This window comes from Hydra vulgaris, chromosome 08 (assembly GCF_038396675.1).
Source record: "Hydra vulgaris chromosome 08, alternate assembly HydraT2T_AEP".
Lineage (NCBI taxonomy): Eukaryota > Metazoa > Cnidaria > Hydrozoa > Anthoathecata > Hydridae > Hydra > Hydra vulgaris.
The window spans coordinates 12,758,916-12,773,545 of NC_088927.1; the positions used below are offsets into that span (position 1 = coordinate 12,758,916).

General features: G+C 29.1%; 1 long non-coding RNA gene across 1 annotated transcript in view; it reads right to left on the reverse strand.

The window, feature by feature from the left end:
* LOC136083625 (uncharacterized) overlaps nt 1-14,630 on the reverse strand; it is a 29,271-nt gene continuing 14,641 nt past the window's right edge. Inside the window, exons 2-3 of the long non-coding RNA XR_010639944.1 lie at nt 1,000-1,115; nt 1-895 (exon numbers count right to left, since the gene is read on the reverse strand). This is a non-coding gene — a long non-coding RNA (uncharacterized LOC136083625). The remainder of the gene's footprint in view (nt 896-999; nt 1,116-14,630) is intronic.

Genomic DNA, 14,630 nt, shown 5'->3' on the forward strand with positions numbered 1-14,630 from the left:
ATGAGGAAGGAACGAAAGCATATGAGTACCATTTTCCTTGGCATATTGATTAGATTCAAAAGATACATGAGATTCATGATTGCCCAACAACAGCAGGACAGGTTGTTCAACTGATGGTTTGCAATGTTTCACAAAATATTTCAAAAATAGAAAAAAAATTCTCCCTTGTCATCCAGCCAGAAATATGGCATGCTCCAACAGAGCTGGGGATGCCTCCATCTACCATTCGTTCACTATACCTGACCCTAGGAAATATGAACATTGGAGGACATACGTGTCCCAAGGCATTGACTCCACAGCACAAGGTTACTAATTTACCCTTCTCTGCAATTGTCACAACTTTTTGGACGCCTTTTGGAGCTACTATTTTTGATGGTTTCTGAACTGTGGTTAATCCAGTCTCATCCACATTCCAAATGTTGTGTGGTTCGAAATGGAAAGGAGTGTACAGGCTCTCTAAATTGTTGTAAAACAAATTAACATTTGTTCATCAAAACTTGTCATTCTACTTAAAGAAGTGGCCTAGGGCGTTCTGATAAACAGGACATTTTCATGTCTTTTCGTGAGCCCTTTAAACCAGTCTACTCTTGCAGATTGAATGGCATGCCAGTAACAAGGAATTATTTTTTGTAGACTCTTAGCATACTGATATGCAAGCTTTCTTGTTTCTTTTGGCGAAAGACCAAAAATCATTTTCGCTGCGTCTAGCAGATAATCAACAAGTTCTTGCTCCTCTGCAGCAGTAAATAATAGTTTGTGTTTGGAATATCCAGATGTGGAAACTCCTTCCTTGGCTTTTTTGCAGAAACGTAGTAATGTCATTTTATTTAAGCCATGGGTCAAGGCAACAGTTCTGAGTCTCAAAAGTAGTTTTTCTTTTATATGTTCGCACCATCTGAAATTATAAACAATTAAAAATGTTTACTTTATCTAGTAATATAAATTTATATTTAATACCAATATAATCACACTACGAACGTTTAATCACACTACGCTTACTTAAAAAGCAGGAGATCGAGGTTCGAAACGTGCTTTGGACATATTTTCGCGTCACGGTAAGGAAAGAGTCATGAACTTTTTGGTTAAATGCACTTCCGCGGTGCTTCTTGGGGCACCTAAATAACAAAAAAATAATAATAATAATTAGGCCGTAGTCCTAACAATGTTTTATTAGGCCTATTTACCTATTTACTATCTCTGCGAGAAAAAAAAACATTAGTCTACACCAAATAATTTAATTGCATTAATGCAAATACATAAACAAAAATATTTTTGGCCATATTCAAATGCTTTACCAAAGGGGTAAGATAATACAATGTATCAATTTGCCCCAAGTGGTCTGTATCAACGTGACCCTTTAGACCGCGTTGCATTAAATTCGAGTTAAATTTTAACTGAAGCAATGAACAAACAAATGACATTTACAAAATCATTTAGCAATTTTTTCTTAAACTTATTGAAGGGTTGATGAGCTAAATGTACTTACCTTTTTTGTAAAATCTTTTAAAACACGTTGTCAGTTTTTTTCGAAAGTTGCTCGATTTACAAAATGCTTTCCAGCTTGATCAATTTTGAAATGAAAGGAAATTTTTTTACATTGGACGTTAGGGAACTAAAAAGCTATTTCCCGTACCAAATCTCATTCGTGCAATTAGTGTAATAGCTGTTTTACTAGCTTCGTATCAATTTGCCCCCGTATCAACTTGCCCTCCTCTCCCCTACTAAAATATGCATTTTTTTAAGTATTTTCATTTAGTTAAATATATGTAATATTTTATAAAAATAAAATAAAAATGAATATTTAAACTATTTTTAACAATTTAGGTACGATTATATAAAGAAAAAAAAAATGTTTTTGAACATGTATTTATAAAAATAAAACAAAAATAGAGACACTAGTATTTTTGATAACATGAAATATTTTGGGATCTTTAAAGTTTTAATAAATCTGCAACTAAATTTTTTTTTTGAATAATATATGCATATTAGGATTTAATAAAATCATTTCGATCAAGTTGATGCATGCGGACTTTAGTTTTTGGAAGAAGTTAAAATTGAAGAAAAAACTTTTATTTTATGCTAATTTCAAACATAAATAACTTATGCAAATATACGATAATAAAAAATTGACAATGTTTGCAAATTTTTTTGGTGCACTTATGCCAGTTCGCACTTGTGCCAGTTTTTGCAACTGCTTCGCACTTATGAAATTCGTGTTTATTCTCAGTCGTCCCATTTATGGACGACTGAATAAGCGCGAATTATAAACTCAAATTGTTTGATAATGATCAATAACTTTTTGTTAATCAATGATACACAATTTCTAAACTTAATTTGAAAACAAAATAATGTATTAAAAAGTAGCTTTCACCAATATATAAATAAAAAAGTTCTTGAAAAGTAGTTTTCTTTAAAAAAAAATAAGCTTTTATCAGATATATAATCGTTTATAAAATCCTTCAAATTATTTCTATTAGAGATTCCGTTAATCGTTGAATTGGGTTATAACATTTAAAATTTGTTTCAATATGAAAAATTTAAAATTTGTTTTAAATATTAAATAAACATTCCTTGCTTAATATAAACAAAATTCTCCACCATATAAACAATATTCTCCACCATAATTTACTTTTTACTCATTTGTCAAAATAAAACCTTTTTTTTAAGGCAATTATAAAAATGTTTTTTATAATTGCCTTAAAAAAAAGGTCGTGAGAATAGTAATATATTTTTGTTCTGCTTAATAATTTTTTAATTTTTTAAACATTTAAATATATAAATTTGTATAAGTTTGATTGATGTATAATTTAATAATGTTTTTAAATTTCAATATTATTTTCAAATACCATTAAAACGAAGAGAAAATTTGATAGTGGTTAAAATGAAGAGAAATTTTGATAGTAAGAAAAGATTTGGCCGAAGAAGCATGCACCAACTCAAAGAAAATATATTCGTTTTTTAAAAAAATCACAAAATACAGTTCAAATTTAACCAGCAAACCAATCTCAAAGTGTGAGTGCCAGTGGTAACATTGAAAATGAAGTTGTTCCGATTGCAGAATACCCAATTTTGGAACAACAACCAGCAGGAAATTTGAATATTGTAAATCAGAAACAGGATAAACCCGTAATCTCATTACAGGAAAATGCAAGTGCAAATAAAAATCGAGATATGGAACCAGAGGCAACAGATCAGACTCATCAAGGTAATACGGTCAATTTTATTGACATTGGGATTATCAACAAGTGCAGATTATCAACAAGTGAACTCTTTTCTAAAGATTACTTGCTTTGAAATTACAAAAATATTGTTTAAGACTCTAATCATCATGCATTTCCCTATCGTTTAGTAAATAAAACTCTTGCAAATGAAGAAACATGCAAAAGAGACTGGTTGTGCTGGAGTATTGAAAAGCAATCTTTGTATTGTGCACCTTGTTTTCTTTTGAACGAAAATGCTGCTAATGTATCATTTTCCTCTGGTTCTGCCGGATAGGGCATTAATAGAGGTTGGAGGAGATTGAAAGATCGTATACCGTCGCACAAAAACTAAATTTACCATAAAGAAAATTATGTTGTATGAAAATGTGCTAGTAGAGCAGTATTATGCAAAACTTTAGTTGATAATTTACTTTTATCTGAACTCAAAACTGACATTGAAAGTTATAAAAAACTATTCCAACGTATTCCAGATGTTATTCTTTTCCTTTCTGAACGTGGATTAGCTCTTTTTGGTTCAAATCAACAAATAGATGATTGAGCAAATGGGAAGTTTTGAGGTATTATCGAACTTCTTAGCATATATGATCACACTTTTAGCTGAGCATGTTAAACGTGATGAAAAGTGTAAGCAGTGAATGCTAGCTTATTATCTTTCAACACGAATTCAGAACGAATTTATTGATATTTGTGGTTCACATGTTTAAGCAGCAATCCTCCATGCCATTGTGAAAGCAAAAAATTTTTAAAAATAGTTGATGCTACTCCAGATTGCTCGTACAAGGAGCAAACTACTCTGCTTATTCGGTATGTTGAAATTTTAGACAAACTTTTCAGTTAAAGAAAGATTTATTTTATTTAAAAATTTCTCAAAAAAAACTAGAAGAGGAATTGCTGCTCGAACACTATAAATGAGGGGACCATTTGCAAAACGCGCTAAGTCCGAGCAAATTGATTTTGAGATGTTAAAGGAAAACTGACCCACACGTATTTCGCGCTCAAAAAATAAATTTGCTGGTAAAAGTTACTTCAGTGTAGTGATACAAATAAAGTATGCGCATAGGAAAAAATGCAATTTAATAGGATCATAAAATAAACCTGATTAAATTATTGACTAGTTTATTTTGATAATGTTAGATGGACTTTTGATAATGTTAGATGGATTATTTTGAAATAGGTTAGTAGACGAAAAACTATATACGTATATATAAATATAAGCTTCATTGAATTCGTACAAGATTTCTTTTGTTTTAAAAAAAAGATAAAAAAGATTTGAAAGGAAAAGCTTCGATTTGCATGAATTATTGAAATAAGTAATAGTATAAAATTGTGGGAACAAACAAAGCACTATTGTAAAAGTTGTAGTTTTTTTATTAAAAATTTTGACCAAAGAAAATGCTGTACAATGAACAAGTTAAACATGGTTACAAGGATCGTCTTCTCCAACACGCAGTGGGCCAGTGACTGGACAAAAGTATAAAAAACAAAATCAGAATTTTGATGTCTAAATGATTTCAAACCAATATAAAGATATTATAAAACAATTTAAAACCGTTTATATACACTTAAAATTTTAATGAATATACAAATGGTGTGGTTTGAAGTAGATGCGAATTTAAATTAGAAAAAAAATTATAAAGAGAAAAAATGTTGTTTAAAAAACCGATGGAAATAAATAACATTAAAATATTGCGTTTTTTTAAATATTATATTATAACTCTATACGTTATCTAGATTTTAAAAGTTGTTTAACTAACATTGGTAAGTAATTAACATATTTATAGCAATGGTATATAATTATATAATATATATTAATATATATTATATAATTATATTAATATATAATAATTATATTAATAGCATTGGTAAGTAATTAACATATTTATAGCAATTTTAAATATGCTCAATCTTCTATATATGTAAAGGGCAATGTGTGTGTGTGTGTTTGTTCTCTATAGAAATCCAAACCGCCGGACCGATCTCGATGAAATTTGGCATGGGGGTAGTCCTCGAGGGGGAGAAGGTTCTTAGCTGGGTTTTGACCCCGTACCCCAACCCCCGGGGTCAGGGGGCCCAAAAATGGGCTCTCCTGACCCAGGGGTCAGGGGGGCCCATTATTTGGGCCCATTATTGGGCCCATTTTTGTGTTCAGATATCAGGTAAGCCAGTTTAAATATTGGCCCGGGCAACGCCGGTTAACTCCAGCTATATATATAAAGGGCAATGTGTGTTTGTGTGTGTTTGTTTGTTCTCTATAGAAATCCAAACCGCCAGACCGATCTCGATGAAATTTGGCATGGGGGTAGTCCTTGAGGGGGAGAAGGTTCTTAGCTGGGTTTTGACCCCGTACCCCAACCCCCGGGGTCAGGGGGCCCAAAAATAGGCCCCCCTAACCCCGGGGTCAGGGGGCCCATTTTTTGGGCCCATTTTTGTGTACAGATATCAGGTAAGCCAGTTTAAATATTGGCCCAGGCAACGCCGGGTAACTCATGCTAGTATGTTATATTTTAATGTCTAACTTTTGCGTTTAATTGACAATATATTTTTTTTATTGCTACATATTGCTTTTATACTCAGATATTTTAAAGCTTATATATGTTTGCTTTAATAATTTCATAAATCTGGCTGCCACTAGGAGCCACTTTGGTTTTCTTTTACGTTTGAACTCTTTTACCTAACAAAAAATCTGTAATTGCGCTCAAAAATTTGTATTTGCACCAAAATTTTCAAAAACGCGGAAAACATATAATACGTTCTTACTCATACTAAACGTATTACTGAACAATAATATATATATATATATATATATATATATATATATATATATATATATATATATATATATATATATATATATATATATATATATATATATATATATATATATATATATATATATATATATATATATATATATATATTTCCTAGTTTAAGTTTTTTTCTTATTAATTTAGCGCTTGTCAAATCAAATGGATTTAATAATCTATTTTGGTTGGTTTGGTTGTGGCTACTCATTTTAGATGTTGAAATGCTGTTTTTATTAAGGCTTAATAAGTGTCGCAAGAAGCAAAATTCACTAATTTATTTGACTCAACAGTCTGTCAATACATGAAAAAGAAAACAGTATACTTGTATACGATTTTATTAAAGAACAAGATTTGGAGTTTCAAAGCGAAAAGTTTGAGAGTCAATTCCGTTTATTTATTTTGATTTTGGTAAGAGATGAATTTAAAGTAAACTAACCGGTGCAAAGTTTATTAGAAAGAATTCAGCTTGGCTTAAAATGGATTTTAATACCACATTAATGAAGGATAGTAAAAATAAACAACTCGGCAGACCTACATTATCATTTCAAGAATCATCATTAAAAACAAAGAAAAGAAAAGTTGCAACTTTGTCAGTTTCAAATTCTTGTGAGTTATTGTTTGCTAAGCTTGTACTACTTGTAGCATACATTGTCAAAGATTTTTGGTGATTGTGAATGGATGGAAACAATATAACCATACAAATTTTGAAAATTCTGCTCGTAAAACCTGCTAATTAGAAAAACTAGTTAATTAAGCTAGAATATAATTTTTTCTACAGGAAAACAAGTTTATCTACCAGCGTGTAATACCACGTGTAATAACACTAGTTAATCATATTAAACTTAAATAAGTTTTGCTTTTCACGAGTGAGGATCTCATAATAAAACACGTGCTAAATAGTGTACATAGCACAAATAAAACATATGCAACTAAAAAAAGTTAGTTGCTGCTTAGCAAAATTAGGTATCCATAGCAACTAAATAAAAAGTATATTTACTTTTTTATAAAGCGCGACCTCATATTGGTACTTATGTAAAATTTGGTAAACATAGCACTCGTAAAAATATCTACAAATTTGTTGCTATGGATACTAAATATCTGATACCAAATATCTGCTAGATTTTTGCTATTCGATATTTAGTATCCATAACAACGAATTAAAAAATCACACCTTCATAAGAAGCGCAGACATCATATTATTACTCATCCTAATTTTAGTCAATACAGCCCTAATATTAAATTAGTCAAGAATTTTGTCCAGTAAAAGTGAGCTCTGATCCACTGTGCAATAGGGGCGCCAAAAGCATTTTTTGGTCATTGAAATAGCTAACTTCTAGACGTGGAGCAAACTCCAAACTTTTATATGTTTATACTTATGTCAAATAGGATGCTATGCAAAAAATTGCTATGATTGGAGTTGGGAACAAAAAAGCCCAAAATTTCGGCACCCCCTGCCCCAAATGTGAGAGCGACAAGTTGATGAAATTTTTTGTACTCATTTTAACTAGACTTATATTTATTGATAAATTTTAAGTTTCATAGTATTATCTGTCAGCGTTCAAAAAGAATGACCATTTAAAATTTGCAACCCCCTCAAATTGAGGGGATTTAAACTTTATATGGTTATAATTTTTGAACGCTGAAATATTTTAGTATGAAATTTAAAAAAGGCGCCCCTGTTTTCCAAGACAAATGCATATAATATCTTCCTCATTTTCTGGCTCTTTTTCTATAAAAGAAAAATAAACTATTGAATTCAATTTTTTTTTTATAATAATAAAAATTTAGAAGTATAAAATATAAGTTGCTATCAATTATTAAATATGGCAGTAGAAATTAGCGATATTCGAACAATGGTCAAGAAAATGTTTGCGGAGTACAAAAATGATATAGTATTACAGTAATACTATATCTTTTTTGTACTATTACTAATAAAAGAAGCAGCTGTGGCGCAGTGGTTTGAGTTCTGGCTCAGAACCCAGAGGTCCGAGGTTCGATGCCGGCACTAGCACATTGATACGAAAAGAGGCATGAACTTCTTGTTAAATGCTCTCCCGCAGTGCTCTGTGATAAGACCGTAAGGACTTCTGGAAGCATCTAAAATAACTACAAAAAAACAAAAACAAAAGAACAACAACAACAACAAGAAACTAGTATAGAGCAGTTTAAAAATGAATCAAAACAGGTATCCTTACCTATGGATTTTAATATATCCGATTTTAAATGTTTTTTTTAGTTAAAACTCAAATACAAATAATAATTAATACAACAATTGTCATTGAGTGTATCAACATTTTTTTTTTTATTACCTTAATTATGGTATTACCTCTATGGCGTTTGCTAATTTATTTACGTTATTTCTATGGAGTATACTAATTTATTTATGTTATTTTTTTGGTGCATATTAATTTATTTACTTTTTATTTTTTAATCTTAGTTTAAATTTTTAAGTTTTAAGCAAATGATAATATCTTATTTATTTTTTCTTATTCACTTGATCTTACTCTTTCCTTAAATTTTGGCTCTTTAAATTTTTCTTTAAATGACAGCGAATTGTTATCTATTTTACTTTTATTTATTTTTTTAATAAATTGTCTGTTAATTGTTCCATTAAAACTTCCTGATCTTTTTATTGGTAACGCATTATTAAAAAGAGAGCAATCAATAAAATTTTTAGGTGTGGTTCTGGATGAAAATTTAACCTGGAGGGACCACATAGGTCTAATTGAAAATAAAATATCAAAAAATATAGGTGTTTTGTATAAAGCCAAGCAGTTTTTAAATCTATCTTGTTTAAAAAACTTATATTTTTCTTTAATTCATTGCTACTTAAATTATGCAAACGTTGCTTGGTGCAGCACAAACGCAACAAAAGTAAAAAAACTGTTTAGTAAACAAAAACAGGCTATAAGGATAATTACAAACGTAGACCGTTTCTCTCACACTCAAACATTATTTAATAAACTTAATATTCTAAATGTATATAAACTAAACCTTTACCATATTCTTATCTTCATGTTTAAACTTGATAAAAAAATATCACCAATGTTATTTAATTCACTTTTTGAAAAAATAAACCACATATACCCTACCAGATTTTCAAAAAACAATTACATTCAATCCAAAACACATTATTCAGCAACCAAATTCTCAATTGCTAACCGAGGTCCTAAGCTGTGGAATACAATATTAAATAATGAGTTGAAATCTAATTATTCTTTAAACCAGTTTAAAACAAAACTTAAGCAATTACTGATGATACATGAAAATGAATTAAAGTTCTTCTAAAAAGCTTTTTAAACTAGCAAACAAAAACAAAAATTAACCTACTAATTACTCTTTAATATTATATTTAATATTCTAAACAATAGTCTGCTATTGTAAATGTATTTCTTATCTTATAAGTTTTGAATTTACAAACGATTTTTTTAAGTTTTATTATTTGAAATACTAATTACTAAAAATATTGTAAAATTTTATAATTTCAATTTTTATTAAAAAAAGTTATTGTAAATTCTTTTTGTAATATTAATACTTATATATCATCTTATTTTACTAATCAGTTCTTAAATATAAATACTCTTTGAATTACTAAATATTTTAAACGTTATATATTTTATTTTTTGCATTTTGTTAAAACATTTTATTTGATGAATATGCATTTTTTTGGGGGGGGGGCTTAATGATAAGATGAATTTTGTCTTCTTCAAGCCCCATTCATTTAAATATTTTTTTTTATAAATTACGTTTGTAAATTATTTTCAATCGGCAAATACAATAAAAAAAAAAAAAAAAAAAAAAAAAAAAAACTGTAGGAATTTAAATATTACGGTTTTTGTAAATACGTGAGAATGGGGCTCGGTGATAAGACTAAATAAGTCTTCTTCTTGCCCCGTTAATATATATTTTTTTACTTATATGCTTCAAAACTGTATATATAATTAAACGGCAAAAAAAAAATTAAACGACGGCAAAAATAAATTTTAAATAAATGTGAATCAAGTATTTTACAAACCTATCAATTCATCAATCAAGCATTTTACAAACCTAGGAATCAAGCATTTTACAAACCTAATGCTTGAGGAATTTGATATAGCTTTTACATCGTGAAAAAGAAATAAATCAGTAGGACCTGAAGGTATAAATGGAAATATTGTGATAGACTCTTATGACGTTATGAAAGACATTCTTTACAAAATCTTTAAATCATCCATTAAACAAGGTTCTTTCCCAGACTCTCTAAAAATAGCAAAAGTAATTCCTATTTTTAAGACAGGAGACCCAACCGATATAACCAATTACGACCTATTTCTGTTTTTCCAGTTTTTTCAAAAATATTAGAAAGAATAATGTATAACAGAGTGTACACATACCTAATTACCAATAAACTTCTTTATGAAAATCAGTTCAGTTTTTAAAAAAACAACTCAACCGAACATGCTATTCTTTAATTAACACGTTGTATTAACAAATCTTTTAAAAATCAAAAATTTACACTTGGTGTTTTCATTGACTTGTCAAAAGCTTTTGACACGGTCGATCATAATATTTTGCTTAAAAAACTTGAATGTTATGGCATAGCAGAAAAAACTTTAAGTTGGTTTAAAAGTTATCTCTCCAACCGAAAGCAATTTGTTTTTAACAAAGATTCCCAACCTCAAACATTAATGAACATAACATATGGTGTCCCTTAAGGATCCATACTTGGACCACTACTTTTCATTATATATATAAATGATTTTAACAAAGCATCCAATTTAAAGACTATAATTTTTGCAGACGACACAAACTTGTTTCAGTCACATGAAAATATAAAGAGAATCTGTCTTGGAAATCACACATCAACAATATTTCTTATAAAGTTGCAAAAAACATTGGAATTCTATACAAACCAAGAGGTATTTTAAACAAAAACCACACAATTATTTTATTCTTTTATTCACTGTCATATCAATTATGCAAATATTATATGGGGAAGTACACACAAAACTAAACTTAAATCTCTTTATTGGCATCAGAAACACACAGCTCGCATAATAAATTTTAAAAATCGTTTTTCGAACGCTGAACCGCTTTTTAAAGAAATGGACGACTTAAATGTTTATCAACTAAATGTATTTAATGTTTTGTGTTTTATGTACAAATGTCAAGAAACTATGTCCCCCGATGTTATTGTAAACCATTACAAAATTAAACCCCAAAATAAATACAACCTACGTAATAATAGCATTTTAGAAAAATTTTTTTGCAATAATAAACAAGCTCAATTTTGTATATCTTATCGTGGAACTTTTCTCTGGAATGAAATAGTACGGCCTAATTTTGTTTTTTTTATCTGAATTGACCTATTCCTTTTTCAAACAGTCTATTAAAAAAATTTCAACAAAAAATATTCTTGATTTTTTTTGATTTTTTAAAAAATATTTTTAGTTGCTACTCTGCATATTGATTTTTTATGTTTTATTTTGAGTTTCACTACTAAAGTATGTAGAATATTAAATTTATGATTTAGTGATTATATATTCTCGGTATATATTTATTTTATATAGTGTATAGATGTTTTTATTGTTGAAAAAAATAGAGTTTTGTTAAGGGCTGCCTGATAAGGTCATTACGATCTTCTTGAAGTCCTGCCCGTATAATATCATAAATCTTAGTGTTAATATATTATACGGCAAATAAAAAATAAAAAATAAAAATAAAAATTACACCTCTACCATTATTTTTTTAAATAGAAAATAAAAATTAATAAAGGAGGGGGTGGGGGTGTGTGTGGTCTTAATAAACTTGGACGATTGGGAAAAGTTTTCAAAAATTATTCAAAGCCCCCTCCCGTGTATTAGACACCTAAGAGTAGATGTAAAAAAGTATATGGCTTGCGTTGATTGAAAGATTTATTACTTATAATTTAGAAATAAATAATAAAAACAACCTTTCTTATTGTTTTCTTTCCCTTAATAAGATGGTTGTTTGCTTTTTCTCCAACAACTATAAAACTTTCTCTAAGTTCAGTCATTTAGTATTAGGTGATAAATTTTAAATAATTTGATGCGCCAAGAAAAAGTTCGCTAATAATAAGTATAAACAGACTTTTCATTGGTTGTTAAAAAAACATAACGTGTTTTGAAGCTTTAACCCAGTTTGACTTAACGTGTTTTGAAAACGTTTTGATATTTCCCGTACCTGTTTTTAGGACTAAGAACCTTTTAATAGAACAAATATTTAAATAGATGATAGATTTTAGTATATAGAATATAGAAATGTGATTACCTTAAAAAATATTTTTTTGTGACTTAGCGCGTTTTGCAGATGGGCTCCTCAAATATTGAAAGCTTTGAAGCTGGATTTCGAAGCCTGCGTAGGTCAAGCTTACGACAACGGTGCTAAAATGGCTGAATAGTACACCTGGGTGCAAACGGTTTTGATAGAACAAAATCTAAACTGTATTTTTTCTAGCTGCGGAACTCACACATCAAATTTAGTTGGTGTCGATTGCGCTGAATTATGCAAAGAAGCAGTAACGTATTTCGAAACATTTCTGCAAATATACAATTTATTAAGTAGCAGTCCTCAAAGATGGGAAATTCTAAAACAAAATCTTCCTGTTTTGTTGCATGGAATGTCCGAAGCAAGATGGTCAGCACAGATTGATGGTGTTAAATTAGTTGCACAACATTTTAATTCAGTGAGAAGTGCTTTAAATGAACTTGGGGTGCTACATTTAACAGCCCAGGCTAAAATGGAACTCAATGCTATTCAAAAGTATATTTCCAAATTTGAATGCAACAATGTAATACTTAATAAGATTTTAACCGCGTCAAAATTTTTTGAAAGAAGTATTGGTGTTTCATGAAAGTTTTTAACTAATCGTCATTTGTCAAGTCAAGATGATGCCCAACTATATTTTTAAATTAATCATTTTTAGCATAAATATGACAAAGAAAACTTACAAGAACTTATCATCGTTCATATATGGGGCGGGAACGGTTGAATTGACTTGCTATGCTGAATATAAATTGTGATATTACAAGAAAACCGGACTTATCAAATATAATTCTTGCATTTTCAGAACAAAATGCAAGAAAGTCATTTGTGAAAATTATATAAAACTAATTCATTTTGTTTTATATACAATACACAAAGTTAATTTCTTTAAATTTCATTTTCAAAATGCGGCTATAATTTAATTAATCATTTATATTGATTTACAAATAGTTACCTATTGAAAAAAAAAAACAATAAATAAAAATCAATGAATAATTATTTGTGTATGAACCATTCATTTGTGAAATCTGAATTGTATCATTCACAATAAAGTAACAGTGTAATACTCCACTCGTACGGTCTTACCTTTCCAATTCCCAGGCCTCCTATGAAATGTGTAATTAGTAGACTAACGCATTCCTTGGCTAGTTGGCTTGCTAAAACGCACAAAAAGCACCACATCTGTGAGTTTTAAAAAAGCTTTCAAAAGCCTATTGCTCTGCTTGAATTAAGAACATATAAATCTTTTATTTTGAATAATGCTTGCACAGTTGCAGCTCAAAAAAAAAAAAGCCTTTTTAAAATTTTGCATTTATAAAGAATTCAATCTCACGAATTTATTCCATGGTTTCGAACTTATGATTACGATTTTTCAAAATTGTTCCTTTTTACGATTTCGAAACAGCTACTGCTACCCGTCACAAAATGCAAATTTTAAAAGGCCTTTAACTGAAGTTAGCTAAAAAAAGAGAAAAGTGAATTCTAAAAAAAGTAATAAAAACATAGAAAAATAGAGTACCTTAAGTGCAGCCTTTGTCAGCAAATGCTAGAAATACAGTAGGATAAGAGCAATGCTAGCGTGTAGAAGGGAGTGGATGGGGATGGTGATAATGTGTGAAATTCCCTTTTTAATCAATATATGCACCATTAGTCGGCCAATTGGAAAAAACCTTTTATGTGGCTTCAGTCGGCAAGTTGGAACCTTTTCTTTAAATACATTCGGCAAAATTTTTTTACGTAATAAGTAATGAGTCTTTAAAGAACGTTTTTCGGAAAATAAAGTTCAATAAAGTTATCAGTTTATTTTTTTTACACCCTGCACCCTTTTATACGCCTTTTTTTTAAAATCAAACGTAAACAATTTTTCAGACTTTCATGTGATGATATGAAAATAATACTTATACTTTATATTTACATCTATTACCTATATTTCTAAAAGGATATCATAGTAATAAATTATTTTTTGAGCATCGGCCTACCGAGAAAGTTCGAGATTTCCTGGCAACCCAGTCCGTCCCTGGGTATAGCATAGAACCTGTATAAAAAATTCTTCATACTAAAATCATAAATTTAATACGACTTTTATTGACAAAAATTATCAAACTAATTCATAGGTATGTGACATAAAATTTTAAGTCAATTAGTTAGAAGATAGTTATATATCTTTGGAAAAAGTTTCAAAGTATTTTAAAGGTGAAAAAATTATAAAAGTTAGACAACTCTACAAATCGATCCGACGTTTTAAGGAAAGAATTTTTATGTTTATATTTGTAAAAGGCACCGTCACCAAACTTTGAGTTTTTTTTACTAAAAATATTACAATTATACTAATTTTTTAAAA